The sequence below is a fragment of the Ranitomeya variabilis genome, chromosome 5 (genome assembly GCF_051348905.1).
Source record: "Ranitomeya variabilis isolate aRanVar5 chromosome 5, aRanVar5.hap1, whole genome shotgun sequence".
NCBI lineage: Eukaryota > Metazoa > Chordata > Amphibia > Anura > Dendrobatidae > Ranitomeya > Ranitomeya variabilis.
In genome coordinates, this window is record NC_135236.1 from 634,619,454 (window position 1) to 634,639,923 (window position 20,470).

The window sequence follows — 20,470 nt, forward strand, 5'->3', positions numbered from 1 at the left end:
TTCCCATTTCTAGATCGATTGGCAACTGGCCGGGTCTTGCACGCATAAGATAAGCTGGGGTGCAGTTGGTAGAGCTCACCGGGACATGATTATACAGATCCACCAAGTCAGGCAATTTCTCTGGCCATTGATTGCTTTCCGTTTCAGGTAAAGTCTTTAGTAGGTCTATCACAATATGGTTCATCTTCTCACATAAGCCGTTTGTTTGCGGATGATAGGCTGTCGTCCGGATCTTTTTGCAACCACACATATTACAGAATTCTCTGAAGATCTCTGATTTAAAGCCTGTACCCTGGTCAGTGAGAACCTGTTCCGGATATCCATGGGGTCTACAAAAGTAGGTTTGGAACGCTTTGGCTGCTGTTTTTGCAGTCAGATCTTTTACAGGTACTACTACCAAGAAGCGCAAATAATGATCCACGATGGTCAAGGCATAGACGTAACCGGACCGGCTCGGTGTCAACTTCACGTGGTCCATGGCTACCAGTTCAAGTGGTTGTTTGGTGATTATGGGCTGCAGTGGTGCTCTTTGGCTCTTTTGATCGTTCCTTCTGAGGTTGCACGGGCCACAGTTTCTACACCACTGTTCGATTGATTTTCTCATCCCGACCCAATAAAATCTTTCTCTCAGAAGTACTTCTAGCTTTTTCCAACCAAAGTGACCAGCACCATTGTGGTAAGCCTCGAGGACCATCCTCACATCTTGTTTAGGCACGTTAATCTGTCAAACCAATTCATGTGTTTTCGGATTGGTGTATCTTCTACAGAATTTCCCTTGATACAGGAAGATTTTGCCTCTCTCTTTCCAGAGTTGATTCGTCTCTTCTGGGGCATCCTCATCGGGATATGAACTTTGCTCAGTCAATAGTTCCTTCACTAGCTTCACAGCCGGATTGCTATCTTGGGTGTCAGCCCATCTATGGTGTGCTAACGGATTAAAATTCACTTCTTTTTGTTTCTGATAGGTATTTGACTGACGATGTTTTACCTTGGGCTGATGAAAGGCTGGTAGTTCAATTTCTTCAAGCTCCCCCGTTTCTTCTTCTACATCTCTCAAGTGTGGCATCCGGGATAGGGCATCGGCATTTCCATTTTTGCGACCTGCTCGATACTTGATCACGAAGTTGTAATTAGATAACCGGGCTACCCATCGCTGTTCTAACGCACCTAATTTAGCCGTGTCTAAGTGGGTCAATGGATTGTTGTCAGTATAGACAATAAATTCTGCACCAGTCAAATAGTGTTTGAAACGTTCAGTCACAGCCCAAACTACTGCCAGTAGCTCCAATTTGAAAGAGCTATAATTTTCAGAATTTCTTTCAGTAGGCCGGAGTTTTCTACTTACAAAGTCGATGACTTTCTCCCGACCTTCTTGCTTTTGTGACAGCACCGCTCCCAATCCCACATTACTGGCATCGGTGTAGAGGATGAAAAATTGATGGTAATCCGGGTACGCCAGAACTTCTTCTCTGGTTAGTGCCTTCTTTATTTGTTCAAAGGAGTCTTCTCTTTCGTCGTTCCACTGAAAAGGAGGGTTTCGGTTTGAAGGTTTCTTCGTCTGCCCTATCAAAGTATCTTGCAAGGGCGCTGCCAATTTGGTAAATCCTTTTATAAATCTACGATAGTAACCCACTAATCCCAAGAATTGCCTCACTTCTTTTACGTTGGTAGGTCTTGGCCAATCCCTTATGGCAGTTATTTTCTCGGGATCCGGTGCTACTCCCTCCGAACTCACGATGTGCCCTAAGTATTGTACCTTTGGCTTGAGAAGGTGACATTTGGATGGTTTGATTTTCATACCATACTTGGATAAGGCTTCGAACACCTCTGCCAGGTCTGTTAAGTGCTGTTCGTAAGTCTTTGAGTAGACGATCACATCATCTAGGTACAGGAGGACGGTCTCGAAGTTCTTGTGTCCGAGGCAACATTCCATCAGTCGCTGGAAAGTACCGGATGCGTTGCAGAGTCCGAACGGCATGCGATTAAATTCGCTTAGACCCATTGGTGTGGTGAATGCCGTTTTTTCTTTATCTCTCTCAGCCACAGGGACTTGCCAATACCCGCTTGTTAAGTCTAAGGTGGAAAAATAATTAGCAGATTTCAAAGCAGTCAAGGACTCTTCTATCCTAGGCAAGGGATAGGCATCTTTATGGGTGATATTATTAATCCGCCGGTAGTCTACGCACATTCTCATGGTTCCGTCCTTTTTTTTGACAATCACCAGAGGGGCCGCCCAAGGGCTACAACTATCTCTTATTACCCCGGCCTGTTTCATCTCTCTCAGCATGTCCTTCGCGCATTGATAGTGAGCGGGCGGTATGGGTCTATATCGTTCTTTTATCGGGGGATGGTCACCGGTGGGGATTGTATGTTCCACCCCTTCTATCCGTCCGAAGTCTAATGGGTGTTTACTGAAGACCTGTTCATATTCCGTCACTAATCTATACACCCCTTGTCTTTGATGGGTAGGTGTTGAATCTACACCCACATCTAGCTGTTGGCACCAATCCTCCGATTCTCCATCTGAGCCGTTATTTTCCACCTGACAGGTCGATTCTAAGGGCTCAACGGTTGTGATGGCATTGTTGTCAACAGTATATAACTTTGCCACTGTAGTGTCCCTTGGCAAAGTGACCTCTTCCTCTCCACAGTTCAAAAGTCGTACCGGCACCCGTCCCCGGTGTACCTCGACTACCCCTCGTGCCGTGAGTATAGTGTGCCTGCTGTCGGTGTACACTGGTTCTATTAAGGCTTGATAGTCTCGTCCTTTAGTACCAATGGCCACTCTACACCATACCAGCATTTCTGTTTTTGGTGGGATTACAATAGATGTTGGATCACTCACCCTCACACTGCCGATTTCTCCACCTGCATCTTCTATCTGTTGCCTTAACATTAATACTTTTATTTCCCTCCGGAGAACTCTCTGCTGGCAGGATCGGGCAGTTTCAGCAATTTGTTGTAAGACAGAAATAACTTCGGAAAAGCAGTTCTCTAACACATTCATTCCTATCAATACAGTTGGTTCACAGTTCTGTCGGTCGACATCAACGACAATTATACCCTGTTTCTTCAATTCTGCTTTACCAATCTTTATGGTCATCTCCCTGAATCCTAGTTTCGGTACCAACTTACCATTACTGGCCCATATATCTAGTTCAACATCAGAGGGTCCTTTATCAATATCTACCTCAGCCCAGTACCTCTTATAAAGGATATATGGTATAGACGAAATCTGGGAACCTGTATCCAGCAAAGCGTTGAGGGGAATTCCGTTCAGCATGATAGGGATGATGGGTCGTCCTCCGATGTACCTGTCGTGCCAGGGTGTTGGGCCTTGAAAATTCATTCCTGCGAAGCGGCCCGCATTCCCAGGGGATTCCCGTTTAAATCACAATTTCGTGCAAAGTGGCCTGGCTGCTGGCAACGGCAGCAAATGGGCTGTCCATCCGGTTGGTAGCGGTCACGGGGTCATCCTCTCCATGTCGGGTATCTCCGGGACCTCATCCATGGAACATCCTCTCTACGGTTTGCCAACTCCTTCTTGGGTTCTCTCATCTCCTGCATGGTTTTAGCCATTGAAGCAACAACATCAGTTAAAGAGTCAAGCTTTTGCTGAAGAGCCTCATTAGTAATGGGCCCCAGGGACTTAGCACTGGCACCGGACGTAGCTGATGTCACTGGCATTCCCCGTTGCTGAAGTGCATCTGCCATGGGTTGTGTGAGATCCTGATCCCGAGGTGCCTCTGCCAGCTGGAGACGTATAGCGCTCTCCTTTAATTGGGCAAATGTCAATTCAGGGTTCTTAAAAACAAGCATGCTCACATGCCCCTGGTGAGAAGGGGTGTAGAGTCCCTCAATAAATTGATCTCGTAGCAGTTTATCGGCTCCTGTGTTAAAAATGGGTTCAGCCAGTGTAAGTGATTTAAGGGCTTCCTGCAGGTTTAAGGCAAAATCTCTCACGCCCTCATTAGCTTTTTGTTTGCAATTAAAGAATCGTACTTTAGCTTTGCTGCTGGTAGTGGTTTCAAATGTAGCTTTTAATCCAGCAAATATGCGTTCAACAGTACCTTTTAGATCAGTTGCCCATGCCGTGACTTCTCGCTTAGCATGGCCACTTAACTGCATCATCAGGAGACTCACACGCTGAGCTTCACCCACGGGGAACATATCAAAATGAGCCAGCATCTTTTCCCTGAAACCGTCAAGGGTATTAGGTTCACCTTCATACATTGGAAGCCACGGGCCACCCGGGGTATATGGCATCAACACCGGCATGATGGGCGCCACTCCTTGCACTGCTGTGCTGCCAGGCTCTCTATCGACACTCTGTCTTTCAGCTGCATTAGCGTCGCCGGGTGCAGCGGCGTCTCCGTGCTGCGAAATACTGTACCCCCTTAGTTAATCCAGACCCCTCCGGTCCCAGCTTCCATCTAGATAATGTAGATTCGTTCCTCTGTGCAGCAGGATGACAATGACACGCCCCCTGCTGCCTCTAACTGCCGCACGCTCTGTGATGATGGATTTTGAAGTTTTCCAGTTAGACTGGGGCTTGGGTAATGACGTAGCTCGATTATCAGTTTTGTGCTTAACGGTTATGAGATGATTACATCAGGGGATGGCGGCCATTTTTACCCCATTATAACCAATGGAGAAAAGTCACTTTCAATAGTTTTCAATGGGGAACGGGATTTTCTTTAACAAAGTCAATTTCCAAGATTTTTTATCCAAATTTTCACAGTTTCAGACTCCAATTACGGCACACAATACCCAGTGTACGGGCTGGCCCAATCCTGTTCGTGACGCCAGTTATGACGCCCGGGAGACCGAGGTACCCAGCACCAGATCAATGAGGTCCGTCTCTTGAGGGGGATGTCACTAGTGGCTTGACCAGGTGCTGTGGCCTCAGGCGATGCACAGTATAAGGGATATCATGAAGGAACAGACACTTACTTGATCAGCAGCAGGTCCTCTCAGCTGTGATGACCCCGATCCTGGATTGATGGCTATTGTCCAAATGAAAGACTGAGGCGCTGAAACGTTTAACCAGTTTACTTCAACAAAAAGGGATTTGTGACCAACACTGTCACCGGAGTCTGTATAAGAACTCTAAAATTACTTTGACCCTGTTAGGATTTCCACCTCTTATTATGCGCAGTTTCTGTATGGCCCTGCTGCTGTATGTGAACTGGCTGCCGGCCCAATCTGTCTCTTCAATGCTCTGGTTCGACGGACAACCCGAGTCCTTTTTGTCGGCTTACCCCCTCTGGGAGTACCGCTGAACTCTGTGTCTGTTGCTGCGTCTTACACTGGTGAAGTTGATATCACCTCACTTCCTTCCGGTTGCTGTATTATATATAATGAATATAGCCACGGATCCGGTATCCGTCTCTGCGCCTATTCTGGGTAGAGGTTATTGCTACCCAGTTCTCACAATGTCCTTTTTCTCTATTCCTCTTTTCCTACTATGGGTATTACGGGCCTATAATCCGTCATAGGGCTGTTAGGAGTTCAGTTATACGACCTCTCACTTTAAGCTCCTCAACCCAACTGCCAGTCTTTTTCTCAGACCAGAATAGATCAAGGGGAGTCTCTGGAGCTCCCCCTTCTGGCCGGAGATGGTAGTGCAGTCTTGCTATTCTAGTATTTGTATTTGGTGTCAATAACTATTTTTGTGGCAAATACCCCTAGGGGCGCCACACAAGCACAGCGCGAAACGGCCGTCGTCTCTCCCTGCTCACAAGGGCTCCGTTTTCTCACCCCCCCGGCAATGGAATTTTTAATATGAAGATGAAATAAAGTTGGGAATTTTAGATCGGTGAGTGCCTTCTCTTTCTTCTCACATATGACAATAGGGAAAGCTCCTTTTATTTTTCTTACATCACGCAACTGGTGAACCGTAGCAATATTTTTCCTGTTTTTAGCATGTAAAAGGTGCATGTGGCTTGTGCTAATGCATCTGGTACAATATCACTGTCATGGCTTGATATGTACCTGAAGAAAACAAACTACTTTTCTAAAACACCATGTTATGATTTTCCAAACACAATGCTATCATGAGGCTATCAGGACGCCATTGAAAGTGTGGCCCCTGCTACAACTCTCTTTTGTGCCACTCATTTCCAGCTGGCATAAAATTGAGACTTAATTTCAATGTGCAAATCTAAATTGAAATCATATTTAATGAGACATGAGATAATATTTTCCGGAATGTGAATATGCATAAAAAATTAATCACAAAAGTTTTCATTTTGGCCTTTAGAGGGCCTCAGAGAGCTTCAGACAGAACTAGCGTCTTACTTTACAGCTTGCAGAAAAATAGTATATTACTACACCTTTATCATTGGTACAAAGGTGGCAGACATAACATACTTGAGCACCAATGCAATGGCCATAACATAGAAAAGGTGCATTGTTAAAGGGATTGTCTGGAGTTAGGCCACTAGTCTGTAGTCACTCTACGTGACTGCAGACTTATTTAAAAAGGAGGATCTGAGTCATTTTACATAACAATTTAAAGGTTTTATTAATTTACATAATAATGTAAAGGTTTTATTAATACAAACAAACTTTTTTTTGTCAAAAATACACATTCATTCTAGGAAATTATATGTGAGTACACAAGGTTTTGATCCTAGGTTGAAAGATAAGCTGTAGCCGGAGGCTATGGTCAGGATTACATAGTTGTGGAGCGATTCACCAGTTTGTTATATCAAAAAGACTCTTTAGCAGATTACAGCACAAAAGGGTAACAATATCTAGTTGTTTTGATATGGTACTCAATCCCAAACATGGCACATAAACAGTCTAGACCAACCTGCTGCTTTGCACAATCTACTGTGGAAGAACATATATATTTTCTGGTGTGTGCTGTATTTGTAAATTAGATTAGGAAAGCATAAGGGCAATTACCTATTGAGTGAGGGATCCTGCCAAGACTGCGGCCACAAACCCCGACGCGCGTTTTGTGTGGATGTCGCTTCTTCAGGAGGCGTAACTGCAAACTTGTGAATACTCACATCATGTGCATGAAAATGAATGCATCCAGCTTAGGAAATAAAATCAAAAGTCTTTATTTGGACAAATTAAAAAAGAAGCTGCTTGACAAACCGCTGCTTACCGAAGGAAGGAATGTCTTGAGTAACTGGACGCGTTTCGAACATGAATAGTGTTATTAGTCCTATATGAGGACTAAGAACACTATACATGTTTGAAACGCGTCCAGTTACTCAAGTCATCCCTTCCTTCGGTATGCACAGGTTTGTCAAACATCTTCTTTTTCAATTTGTCCAAATAAAGACTTTTGATTTTATTTCCTGAGCTGGATACCTTCATTTTCATGCACAAGTACCTGGCATCAAGCAGAGACGTTTCCGTGTTCGGACTAAAATTTTCATGGGCTATGAGAATACCATCATAAGGGTGAGCTGAATTATTTCCTTTTTTCAATACTCACATCATGCACACTGCACACTGTGAAGATTCTCTAATATCGGCGCAGGGAGCGAAGGTGTGTGATTTCCATTCATGTGGTCACATGGCGAGTAGATGGTCGCGGCTTTGCTTAATTTAAGTAGCTGGAGGTATGCAAATCACTTACAGTGGAAACATGACCACCCACTCCCCGTGCGGGCACTGGAGAAATCTCACAGTGTGCAGTGGAGATTCACAAGTCTGCAGTCACATAGAGTAGCTGCAGACTTGTAGCCTAAGGGCTCATACTCACCTCGGATGAGTCTCACGTGTTAATTCCCGGTGCTGCTGCCGGCAATCGGATCGGAGCATGCGACCGCATAGGAATACATGCAGCTGTACTCTCCGCTCCTGAGTGCCGGGTGCAATGCCAGGTATTGCCGTGCGAGACTCATCCAAGTTTCTCGCAAGTGAGTATGAGCCCTAGACAACCCCTTTAAGTATAAAGGATCAGTATCCTATGATTATGCTATATTTTTCAAAATGTTTACTTTTCTTGGAGGGGTAGGAATAATATTTAACATTTTTTAAAATCTGTAATAAAGAAAATTTTACAGAGTTTATTTTTTTTAAAGCTATGGGCAGCCAAATATGTTTTGAAAAAAAAAATGATGACAACAAACCTACATTTTTTTACTAATTTGTTTAAATAAATTAACGCACATGCCATGTGAAAATCTACTTGAGCAATGTTATTTTTTTTCTCTATAAAACACTTCAGAAGAAAGGTAAAATCAATGTTTAAGATAATCATTGCTAAAATGGGTTTAGAACTAACTAGAATTACAAAGATGTTGTATGGTACATGAATTGCAATGAAGAACTCCGGGGATTAGATATTCCTACACAACGTACAGTGGCGTCCAAAAGTATTCACCCACTTTGGTTTTTTACTTATTTTACTACAGTACAACCTGTGTTTAAATATTTTTTGTAATCCAATTTGTGTATGATGGATGAGCACTAAATAGTCTAAATTGGTGAAGTGAGGAAAAAAATAGGCGTAATTTAAATTCATGGGATCAAATAGCTAAAAATTGACATGTGCATATGTATTCACGACCTTTGCTATGAAGCCTCGAAAAAATTCTGGTGCAAGCAGTTCCTTTCATAAGTTACATGGTTAGTGACAGGAAGTCTACCTGTGTTCAATCTAAGTGTCATACGGTTGATCAGTATAGTAATTTTACCTTTTCTGAAAGGCCAAAGAGGCGGCAACACCATTAAGCAAGAGGCAACACTAACCAAACATCACGAAGACCAAGGAGATCTCCAAACAAGTCAGGGACAAAGTTGTTGTTCAAGTCAGGGTTTTTCGACCTAAGACGTATAGGTATGTCATAGGTCACGTCCCACATTGGTGTGGGATTCAGTGCTGAACGTTCACCTTTTCCGGCACATGATACCTGATTTCATCACCTATCATGTGTCTCTAACAGCTTCAGGTGGAATCACAATCCACTGTCAGCTGTTAACATGTTAAATGCCACTGCCAATCTCTGACAGCTGCATTTAATTTGCACAAACCTGATGTATGTCATTAGCTTCGCCCATCGGTGCCTTTGTCACATGTTCGTGGGGTGTGGATGAGTTGGCATGACAACTCTAGGTCAGCAGGAGACCCCTGTGGTTGGTATTGCCGAACTGCTATCCACACCACCCAGTGGCAGGTGCTCATAGAAGATGAGCATTTCAGCTACGCATGACTGCAGCCCTGCTATGTATAACAGAAGCGATCAGATGATTGCAGCTTCAAGTCTTTTATGGAGACTGTTGAAGCATGTAACAAATTAAAAAAAAAAGTTTTTAAAAATGTAAAAAATATAACATTTCAAATGACATTTTTTTGGTCGCCAAATAGTTGCAATAAAATGCAATAATGGGCGATAAAAACATCATATCGATCTGAAAATGGTATCAATAAAAATGTCAGCTCGGCGTGCAAAAATTAAGCTCTCACCAGGCCCAAGATCCCCAAAAATGGAGAAACTATTTGTCTCGGTAAGTTTTGTTTTTCTTTTTGACAAACTTTCAATATTTTGCCACCATTTAAATAAAAAAGAATCTCTACATGTTTGGTGTTTACAAACTTCTAATTTTTTAGCATTTTGTGATTATGGCAAGAAAACTACACAAAAATTACTGTGGAATTGTACTTTTTTTTGCAATTTCACCGCATTTTTTTCCATTTTTCCAGTACAGTATATGGTAAAGTGAATGGTGTTGTTCAAAAGTACAACTTGTCCCACAAAAAACAAGCCCTCACATGGCCATATTAACAGAAAAATAAAATACACTGCTCAAAAAAATAAAGGGAACACTAAAATCCCACATCCTAGATATCACTGAATTAAATATTCCAGTTGCAAATCTTTATTCATTACATAGTGGAATGTGTTGAGAAGAATAAAGCAAAAAAAATGATCAATGTAAATCAAAATTAATATCCTATGGAGGTCTGAATTTGGAATGATACTCAAAATCAAAGTGGAAAATCAAATTACAGGCTGATCCAACTTCAGTGGAAATGCCTCATTACAAGGAAATGATGCTCAGTAGTGTGTGTGGCCTCCACGTGACTTTATGACCTCCCTACAATGCCTGGGCATGCTCCTGATGAGGCGGTAGATGGTCTTTTGGGGGATCTCCTCCCAGACCTGGACTAAAGCATCCGCCAACTCCTGAACAGTCTGTGGTGCAACGTGATGTTGGTGGATGGTGCGAGACATGATGTCCCAGATGTGGTTAATCAGATTCAGGTCTGGGGAATGGGCGGGCCAGTCCATAGCTTTAATGCCTTCATCTTGCAGGAACTGCTGACACACACCAGCCACATGAGGTCTGATATTGTCCTGCTTTAGGACGAACCCAGGGCCAACTGCACCAGCATATGGTCTCACAAGGGGTCTGAGGATCTCATCTCGGTACCTAATGACAGTCAGGCTACCTCTGGCGAGCACATGGAGGGCTGTGCGGGCCTCCAAAGAAATGCCACCCCACACCATACACCATTACTGACCCACTGCCAAACCGGTCATGCTGAAGGATGTTGCAGGCAGCAGATCGCTCTCTTTGGCATCTCCAGACTCTGTCACATTTGTCACATGTGCTCAGTGTAAACCTGCTTTCATCTGTGAGGAGCACAGGGCGCCAGTGGCGAATTTGCCAATCCTGGTGTTCTGTGGCAAATGCCAAGCGTCCTGCACGGTGTTGGGCTGTGACCACGACCCTTATCTGTGGATGTCAGGCACTCAGACCATCTTCATGTAGTCGGTTTCTAACCATTTGTGCAAACACATGCACATTTGTGGCCTGCTGGAGGTCATTTTTCAGGGCTCTGGCAGTGCTCCTCTTGTTCCTCCTTGCACAAAGGCTAAGGTAGCAATCCTGCTGCTGGGTTGGTGCCCTCCTATGGCCCCCTCCACGTCTCCTGGTGTATTGTCCTGTATCCTGGTATCGCCTTCAGCTTCTGGACACTACCCTGACAGACACAGAAAACCTTCTTGCCACAGCTCACATTGATGTGCCATCCTGGATGAGCTGCACTACTTGAGCCACTTGTGTGGGTTGTAAGAGTCCGGCTCATGTTACCACGAGTGTGAATGCACAACCATCATTCAAAAGCGACCAAAACATCAGCCGCAAATCATTGGTACTGAGACGTGGTCTGTGGTCCCCACCTGCAGAACCACTCCTTTATTGAGTGTGTCTTGATAATTGCCAATAATTTCCATCTGTTGTCTATTCCATTTGCACAACAGCATGTGAAATTGATTGTCAAACACTGTTGCTAAGTGGACAGTTTGGTTTAACAGAAATTTCATATACTTGGAGTTATATTCTATTGTTTTAGTGTCCCCTTTATTTTTTTGAGCAGTGTAGTTATGGCTCTGGGAAGCAGGGGAGCTAATAACGAAATATGCAATTTTTGCGTTATATCTTTGTATTTTAGCATTTTCTTCAAGCCGGGGTGTGGCCTCCCACACTTGAGCTGGAAATGACATTTAAAAGTTTCCCCAGGCTGGCTTCCACAGTTTGGGATCCAATCTTTTGTTTTCCCTCATTCACACACTGAGGTCAAATCTGACACATGGTAAGGTTTTAATATTAAAGAGTGTAGGAGAATCCCAATCAGGGTCACTTTGTCGACAGTGGGATGGCTTTTATGCTATTTTTGATCAAAAACAGTGTTACTAAGAACCCTGTGTTATTTAAATGCGTTCTTTCTTTTTACTTATTTAGTTACAGCAGGGTTTATGTTCATTTTGCCTGTTGTAGGTTTTGTTTGCTTTATGGCCAATGTGTACATGCTAGGATATCAAAACACTGGCGCTCTCCCAAAAGTGCAATACTCCTCAGCTGCTTGGATCAAACCGGGTAGTGCCCACCCTTTATACGTTATGTAAAATAAAAAAAATGGAATAGAACCCGCGCTTAAGGAGAAGAGGATGGATAGTACTGGAAAAATCCAAAGATAAAAGATAAGAAATAAAATGTCCCAAGAAGAGTAACAATACTGCTCAACTAGAGGAACAGTAGTGGCAACAATCAATTGGTAAAAAATGCGATCAAACACTAAACTGCCCACCTCTTAAATATACAATCCTATCACCAGAAAGACAATTGTGGCTGCCAGCTTACCTAGGTGCATGAGGTGCTGCAGCGTGCTGATTCCAGGCTGCAGGTACCCGGGGCTGTGGCCCTGTCTGTATCAAGCGGTGAAGCACTATTTGCGGTGCACTATAGGAGGTGAATCCGTCTAAATATATAGGGTTGTGGCACCGGTTGTGCCAAATAGTAGAGCGCGCTAGTGGGACCAGGGGCGCTCCGGCCAGTAGTACTTCCTGGAATACCACGAGGATTGAAAAAAGATGGCCATTAGGCTCCTCCTACCAGTGACGTCACTTGCAGTATGGATCGCCGAAGCGATCACAAAGGAGAGAAGGGGACTAACCAACGCGTTTCGAAGAGGCTAAGCTCTTCTTCGTCAGGGTTACCGTTGTCCCTAACCTCCCTGTCATATATACAGCCATGCCTGCGCCCCACCCATCCTATACAATATTGATTCTGGATGGGTAGTTTGGGGTTAATAGGATGGGTGGGGCGCAGGTTGGTTAGTTAGTTGGTTAGTCCCCTTCTCTCCTTTGTGATCGCTTCGGCGATCCATACTGCAAGTGACATCACTGGTAGCAGGAGCCTAACGGCCATCTTTTTTCAATCCTCGTGGTATTCCAGGAAGCGCTACCGGCCGGAGCGCCCCTGGTCCCATGAGTGCGCTCCACTATTCGGCACATCCGGTGCCGCAACCCTATATATTTAGACGGATTCACCTCCTATAGTGCACCGCAAATAGTGCTTCACCGCTTGATACAGACAGGGCCGCAGCCCCGGGTACCTGCAGCCTGGAATCAGCACGCTGCAGCACCTCATACACCTAGGTAAGCTGGCAGCCACAATTGTCTTTCTGGTGATATGATTGTATATTTAAGAGGTGGGCAGTTTAGTGTTTGATCGCATTTTTTACCAATTGATTGTTGCCACTACTGTTCCTCTAGTTGAGCAGTATTGTTACTCTTCTTGGGACATTTTATTTCTTATCTTTTATCTTTGGATTTTTCCAGTACTATCCATCGTCTTCTCCTTAAGCGTGGGTTCTATTCCATTTTTTTGATTTTACAATGTGTACATGCGTTTATGTGCTGCATGTATACCAACTCAAACCAAGCTCAGTTTTTCTTTTATAAGGTCTGAAACCTTGGTCAAAGATATTTCAGCACAAAAATCTCCAAGGGTGTCCAAACTTTTGCATCTGCCCATTTTCCTTTTTGTAATTTTTGAAATGTAAAAATGAGTATACAGTGCCTTGCGAAAGTATTCGGCCCCCTTGAACTTTTCAACCTTTTCCCACATATCATGCTTTAAACATAAAGATACCAAATGTAAATTTTTGGTGAAGAATCAACAACAAGTGGAACACAATTTTGGAAGTGCATTGAACAGCAAGGTGGATTGCTGCTGAGGGGAAAGAGAAAAAAAAATCTCTTTAAATCTTCAGCTTAGCATGTGTGAACGAGCTGAGTGTGACCTGAGCGTAAGTGTGAATGGCGGTAAGTGTGTGACTTGTGATTCAGTGACTTTGGATTCAGGGAGTTTCCAAGGGAGGAATTGCTGAGTTGCTATCTGTATTTTATTAATACTTTGCATTTATTTTTTATTTAACGTTTCTGTCTGGTGCAATCCCCATTAGAAAATGTGCTCCACTATTGTTAATGCCATCCAGTGCACATCTTGCCACATGTATGCAATCCTCGATCAGCCGGTCGAGGGTGCATACTGCTGCGCGAGATGTGAGCAAGTTGTGCATTTGGAAGCCCAGATTCTGGATCTAAATGTGCAGCTGGCAACACTGAGATCCATAGACAATATGGAAAGGGGTATTCTGCTCACAGAGCAGACGCTCAATGGGATAGATGAGGAGGGGGATGGTAGGATGGAGCTGCAGGACAGTGAAGTAGGTAGCTGGGTGACAGTTAGAAGGCCGGGTAGAAGGAAGAGTGCAAGGGAGGCTAGTCCTGATCTGGCACACCCCAATAAGTTTGCTAAGTTGGCAGATGAGCGGGGGTGCCAGTACAGGGGTAGCACTGCTGCAGCCAGGCATGTCCTCTGAAAGCCGGAGGAGTGACTGTTACAGTAAGGAGGGAAATAGGAGAGCAGTACAGGCCAGAGAGGTGCTGGTAGTGGGAGGCTCAATTATTAGGGGAAAAGATAGGGTGATCTGTCACAAAGACAGGGATCGTCGGATGGTGTGCTGCCTACCTGGCGCTCAAGTCCGACATATCGCTGATCGAGTTGACAGATTACTGGGAGGGGTGTTGTGAAATTGGATTCTGGGCTCCCCCGGTGGCCACTTGTGGAATTGTACTTGTGTGCATCATCCCCTCTGTTCACCTGCTCCTATCAGGATGTGGGAGTCGCTATATAACCTTGCTCCTCTGTCAGTTTCATGCCGGTCAACAATGTAATCAGAAGCCTTTCTGTGCATGTTCCTGCTACTAGACAACTCCCAGCTAAGTTGGACTTTTGTCCTTGTGTGTTTTTGCATTTTGTTCCTGTTCACAGCTGCTGTTTCGTTACTGTGTCTGGAAAGCTCTTGTGAGCGGAAATTGCCACTCTGGTGTTATGAGTTAATGCTAGAGGCTTAAAGTAATTTCTGGATGGTGTTTTGATAGGGTTTTCTGCTGACCATGAAAGTGCCCTTTCTGTCTTCTTGCTATCTAGTAAGCGGACCTCGATTTTTGCTAAACCTATTTTCATACTACGTTTGTCATTTCATCTAAAATCACCGCCAATATATGTGGGGGCCTCTGTCTGCCTTTTGGGAAAATTTCTCTAGAGGTGAGCCAGGACTGTCTTTTCCTCTGCTAGGATTAGGTAGTTCTCCGGCTGGCGCTGGGCATCTAGGGATAAAAAAAACGTAGGCATGCTACCCGGCCACTTCTAGTTGTGCGGCAGGTTTAGTTCATGGTCAGTATAGTTTCCATCTTCCAAGAGCTAGTTCTCATATATGCTGGGCTATGTTCTCTCGTCATTGAGAATCATGACAGAGGGGCTGGTGAGGACCCAGCGGTCATGGTGCACATTGGCACAAATGACAAAGTTAGAGGTAGGTGGAAGGTCCTTAAAGATGATTTCAGGGAATTAGGCTGCAAGCTGAAAGCAAGGACCTCCAACGTGGTATTTTCTGAAATACTGCCTGTACCACGTGCCACGCCAGAGAGGCAACGGGAGATTAGGGAAGTTAATAAGTGGCTCAAGAATTGGTGTAGGAAGGAGGGGTTTGGGTTCCTAGAGAACTGGGCCAACTTCTCAGTGGGCTACAGGTTCTACACTAGGGACGGGCTGCATCTCAATGGGGAAGGTGCAGATGTGCTGGGGGAGAAAATGGCTAGAAGGTTGGAGGAGTTTTTAAACTAGGGATTGGGGGAGGGTATTCATTTTATAGAAGGGAAAGATAGGGCAGATAGAGACTTGGGCGCAAATAAGGACGTTGGGGGTGGCGGTGGCATGGGGGGTGGGGTTAGAACAGTTAGTAATTTAAGAAAGAATAGAGGTGCAGAGAGGAACATCAAGTGCATGTATACTAATGCCAGAAGCCTCGCCAACAAAATGGATGAATTAGAAATAATGTTGTTGGAGCATAATTATGACATGGTGGGGATATCTGAAACATGGCTGGATGAGAGCCATGACTGGGCTGTTAACTTGCAGCATTATATTCTGTTCAGAAATGACCATACAGATAAGCGAGGGGGTGGGGTGTGTCTGGATGTAAAATCGTCCTTAAAACCCATCCGGCGTGATAATATAGGTGAATCTAATGAAAATGTAGAGTCCCTGTGGACGGAGATAAGGGGAGGGGGAAAAATAATAAATTACTGATAGGGGTTAGTTATAAGTCTCCAAAAATAATGGAAGCAATGGAGAATATCCTCGTAAAGCAAATAGATGAAGCTGCGACTCAAGGAGAAGTCATTATTATGGGGGACTTCCACTACCCTGAAATAGTTTGGGGGACAGAAACCTGCAGTTCCAGCAAGGGTAATCGGGGTCTGACAACTATGAGAGACAATTACCTTTCACAACAAGGACACTAAACATCAGGAGGGCAAATTTCTAACGGATGAGAGATGATCTTGGTGCAATTAACTGGGACGATATCCTGAGACATAAAAATACACAAAGAAAATGGGAGACGTTTATTAGCATCCTGGATAGGACCTGTGCACAGTATATACCGTATGGGAATAAACATACTAGAAATAGGAGGAAACCAATATGGCTAAATAGAGCTGTAAGGGGCGCAATTTGGGACAAAAAGAAAGCATTTAGAGAATTAAAGGAAGTAGGTAGTGATGAGGCATTAAATAAATATAGAAAATTAAATACATTCTGTAAAAAGCAAATCAAGGGTAGCAAAGATTGAGACAGAGAGACTCATTGTCAGAGAGAGTAAAAATAATCCCCAAATATACATTAACTACATAGATAGTAAGAAACTAAAAAATGATAGTGTTGGCCCCCTTAAAAATAGTCTGGGTGAAATGGTGGATGAGGATGAGGAAAAAGCCAATATGCTAAATGACTTTTTTTCATCAGTATTTACACAAGAAAATTCCATGGCAGCCAATATGATCAGTGATAACAAAAATTCCCCATTAAGTGTCACCTGCTTAACCCAGCAGAAAGTACGGCGGCGTCTAAAAATCACTAAAATTGACAAATCTCTGGGCCCGGATGGGATACACCCCAGAGTACTGCAGGAATTAAGTACAGTCATTGATAGACCGTTATTTTTAATCTTTAAAGACTCCATAACAACAGGGTCTGTACCACAGGACTGGCGTATAGCAAATGTGGTGCCAATATTCAAAAAGGGGACAAAAACTGAACTTGGAAAATATAGGCCAGTAAGCTTAACCTCTACTGTGGGTAAAATCCTGGAGGGCATTCTAAGGGATGCTATACTGGAGTATCTGAAGAGGAATAACCTCATGACCCAGTATCCGCACGGGTTTACTAGGGACCGTTCCTGTCAGACTAATCTGATCAGTTTCTATGAAGAGGTAAGTTCCAGACTGGACCAAGGGAGCCTAGTGGATGTAGTATATATGGACTTTTCAAAAGCTTTTGATACGGTGCCACACAAAAAGGTTGATACATAAAATGAGAATAATGGGGATAGGGGAAAATATGTGTAAGTGGGTTAAGAGCTGGCTCAGGGATAGGAAACAAAGGGTGGTTATTAATGAAGCACACTCGGACTGGTTCGCGGTTAGCAGTGGGGTACCACAGGGGTCAGCATTGGGCCCTCTTTTTAACATATTTATTAACGACCTTGTAGGGGGCATTCAGAGTAGAATTTCAATATTTGCAGATGACACTAAACTCTGCAGGGTAATCAATACAGAGGACAACAATTTTATATTACAGGATGATTTATGTAAACTAGAAGCTTGGGCTGATAAATGGCAAATGAGCTTTAATGGGGTTAAATGTAAGGTCATGCACTTTGGTAGAAGTAATAAGATGTATAACTATGTGCTTAATTCTAAAACTCTAGGCAAAACCGTCAATGAAAAAGACCTGGGAGTGTCAGGCAGCTGCTTAAAAAGGCAAATAAAATAATGGGATGTATTAAAAGAGGCATAGATGCTCATGAGGAGAACATAATTTTATCTCTATACAAGTCACTAGTTCGACCACACTTAGAATACTGTGCACAGTTCTGGTCTCCGGTGCAGAAAGACATAGCTGAACTGGAGCGGGTGCAGAGAAGAGCGACCAAGGTTATTTGAGGACTGGGGGGTCTGCAATACCAAGATAGGTTATTACACTTGGGGCTATTTAGTTTGGAAAAATGAAGACTAAGGGGTGATCTTATTTTAATGTATAAATATATGAGGGGACAGTACAAAGACCTTTCTGATGATCTTTTTAATCATAGACCTGAGACAGCGACAAGGGGGCATCCTCTAAGTCTGGAGGAAAAAAGGTTTAAGCACAGTAACAGACGAGGATTCTTTACTGTAAGAGCAGTGAGACTATGGAACTCTCTGCCGTATGATGTTGTAATGAGTGACTCATTACTTACATTTAAGAGGGGACTGGATGCCTTTCTTGTAAAGTATAATGTTACAGGGTATATACTCTAGATTCCTTGATAGAGCGTTGATCCAGGGAACTAGTCTGATTGCCGTATGTGGAGTCGGGAAGGAATTTTTTTCCCCAATGTGGAGATTACTCTTTGCCACATGTTTTTTTTTTTTGCCTTCCTCTGGATCAGCATGTTAGGGCATGTTAGGTTAGGCTATGGGTTGAACTAGATGGAGTTAAAGTCTTCCTTCAACATTAATAACTATGTAATTATGTTACTATGTTACAATTGTGAAGTTGAACGAAATTTAATCTATCTATATTCTTTTTTTTTTCCTTTTTTTTGCCTAAAATACAAAGGCAATGTGTCATCTGTAATTTTACGCCTTATAGGGATTATTTAAACTTGCTTACGGTAACTTTTCACTATAATAATAATTTTGACCAGAGGTGCACAAACTTTTGCATACCACTTTGTCAGCTCACAGTCCTCGTCTCACTCCAGTAGTCCATCCGTCAACCAGGGTCGCGGCTCGGCAGCCACAGCAATGAAATCCGAAAAAATGTAAATGACCCGGCGATGAAGAATCCGCTGCACCTTCAGAGGTCTTATATGTATAAAACTTCCTTTTTATTGAAGAATTTTAGAAAAATATCAAAGAGCACAGTTACATGCAGTCAGATCAGCCAGTGGACATCTAGAACCAACATGTTTCGGCCAGTAACAAGGCCTTAATCATGATCTTAATCATGGTATGTTGTGCTGATGCATTATAAGATTTAGTAAAACACAAAGGAATCAAATGGAAGGTGAGTTCCAAACTGTAAAGTGTAATAGATGATCAGGTGGGAAGTGAAATTCTTCTTTAAGTCCATACATGACGGATCAACCCCTTTAGAATCTCTTAAAGTTTAGAACATTTGTGAGGTCATCCATGACCTTATTTCCCACTGGGAAGCATTGAGGTCACAATCCTGTCGTGTTAATGCCAAATTTGTACCTGAATTCTTGAGCATCCATATTTTGCCCCAGCCTAAATGCGCTTCACAAAACAGTATATATTACCCCAAGGACATATCTGTCTTCAAATTGGACATCTTCAAACAAATCTAAGCCATTAAGTGTAAATCTCGGAAAGTTGTTGCAGCAATAGGGAATAAAATGACTTGTTGTAGACCGTAATGAAAGAAAGGGCAAGTATTCTACAATAACATTAACGACGGTGAATCCCCATAAAGAGCAGCGATTGTATAATTTTTCTAACTTCATGTCTGAAACAAAAGGAAAATGTTGAGCGCAGAAGTGTCTAAGCTCCATTTCAGATGGAAAATTGCACTTTAAGGCATAGATCTTTCTTATAAGAGCATCCTTCACAGACTGGACAGTTATTGTTCATTTTTATTATATTCAGTGTAATAATATTTTCACGGTATTCACTTGCTAGCTTAACAGGGTAAATAGTTTTCTTCAGTAGCATCAGCGTTTCAGAATAATTTATGATTGTAAAGGGGTTTTGTGCTAAATTCCTTTTCAGGACAGGAAGACGGGTAGCCCCATGGGTGATGAGCGAAGGAAATTAAAATGATATCATTTCTCATGTGCCACCGTGTATTCCCACAGTCTACTTTATTGATCAGCTCAGTAATATTTTATCAGTTTTCTATGCAGTTTTATGTTCCCTGAAATATTCTACATAGTAAAAATATTAGAAGTCACCAAGGATTTCCTTGACCATCTGAAATCGCGAGTTGAAGGCTCAAGAAATTCCAAGGTGGCTTATAATACTGTTATTAATTTATAGTAGAAGGTACATTATTCTATATAATAGACATCACCTCCTGCAGGAACCTTCGGGGAGGTTCATATGGGTCACTGAATAACAGATTTCTCACTGTCTCTCTTCAAAATGAAGTTCAACAATTCAGGTATGTATTACTCATGCCTCATACAGCAGCTACAATGTTTTCCATATAGCGCTATTTACAATTCTCCTATGCTATGCCAACCGTAGTGCCCAGGATACAGCGCCAGTTACCAATGCTATATACAGTGGAAGTCTGCTGTTCCCCCATTCAGTGTGATCCTTGGTGAAATTTTATTTTTCTCGATTCTAAACATTGCAATCAGAAGACATCTACTGATTGACATTCCATCTCCAAAAATCTACAAAAACCCTAATTTATAATGTTATCACACTCACGACATCAGTCCCTTTTGTTATCTCTTTTAGTGAACTCACTATCACAAATGTCTTATATTAGAGAATTTCACAGTCTCACACTCTTACAGTAAAGAATCATCATGCTGGAAAACTAGAAGCAAATCATGTCAACGGAACGGTGT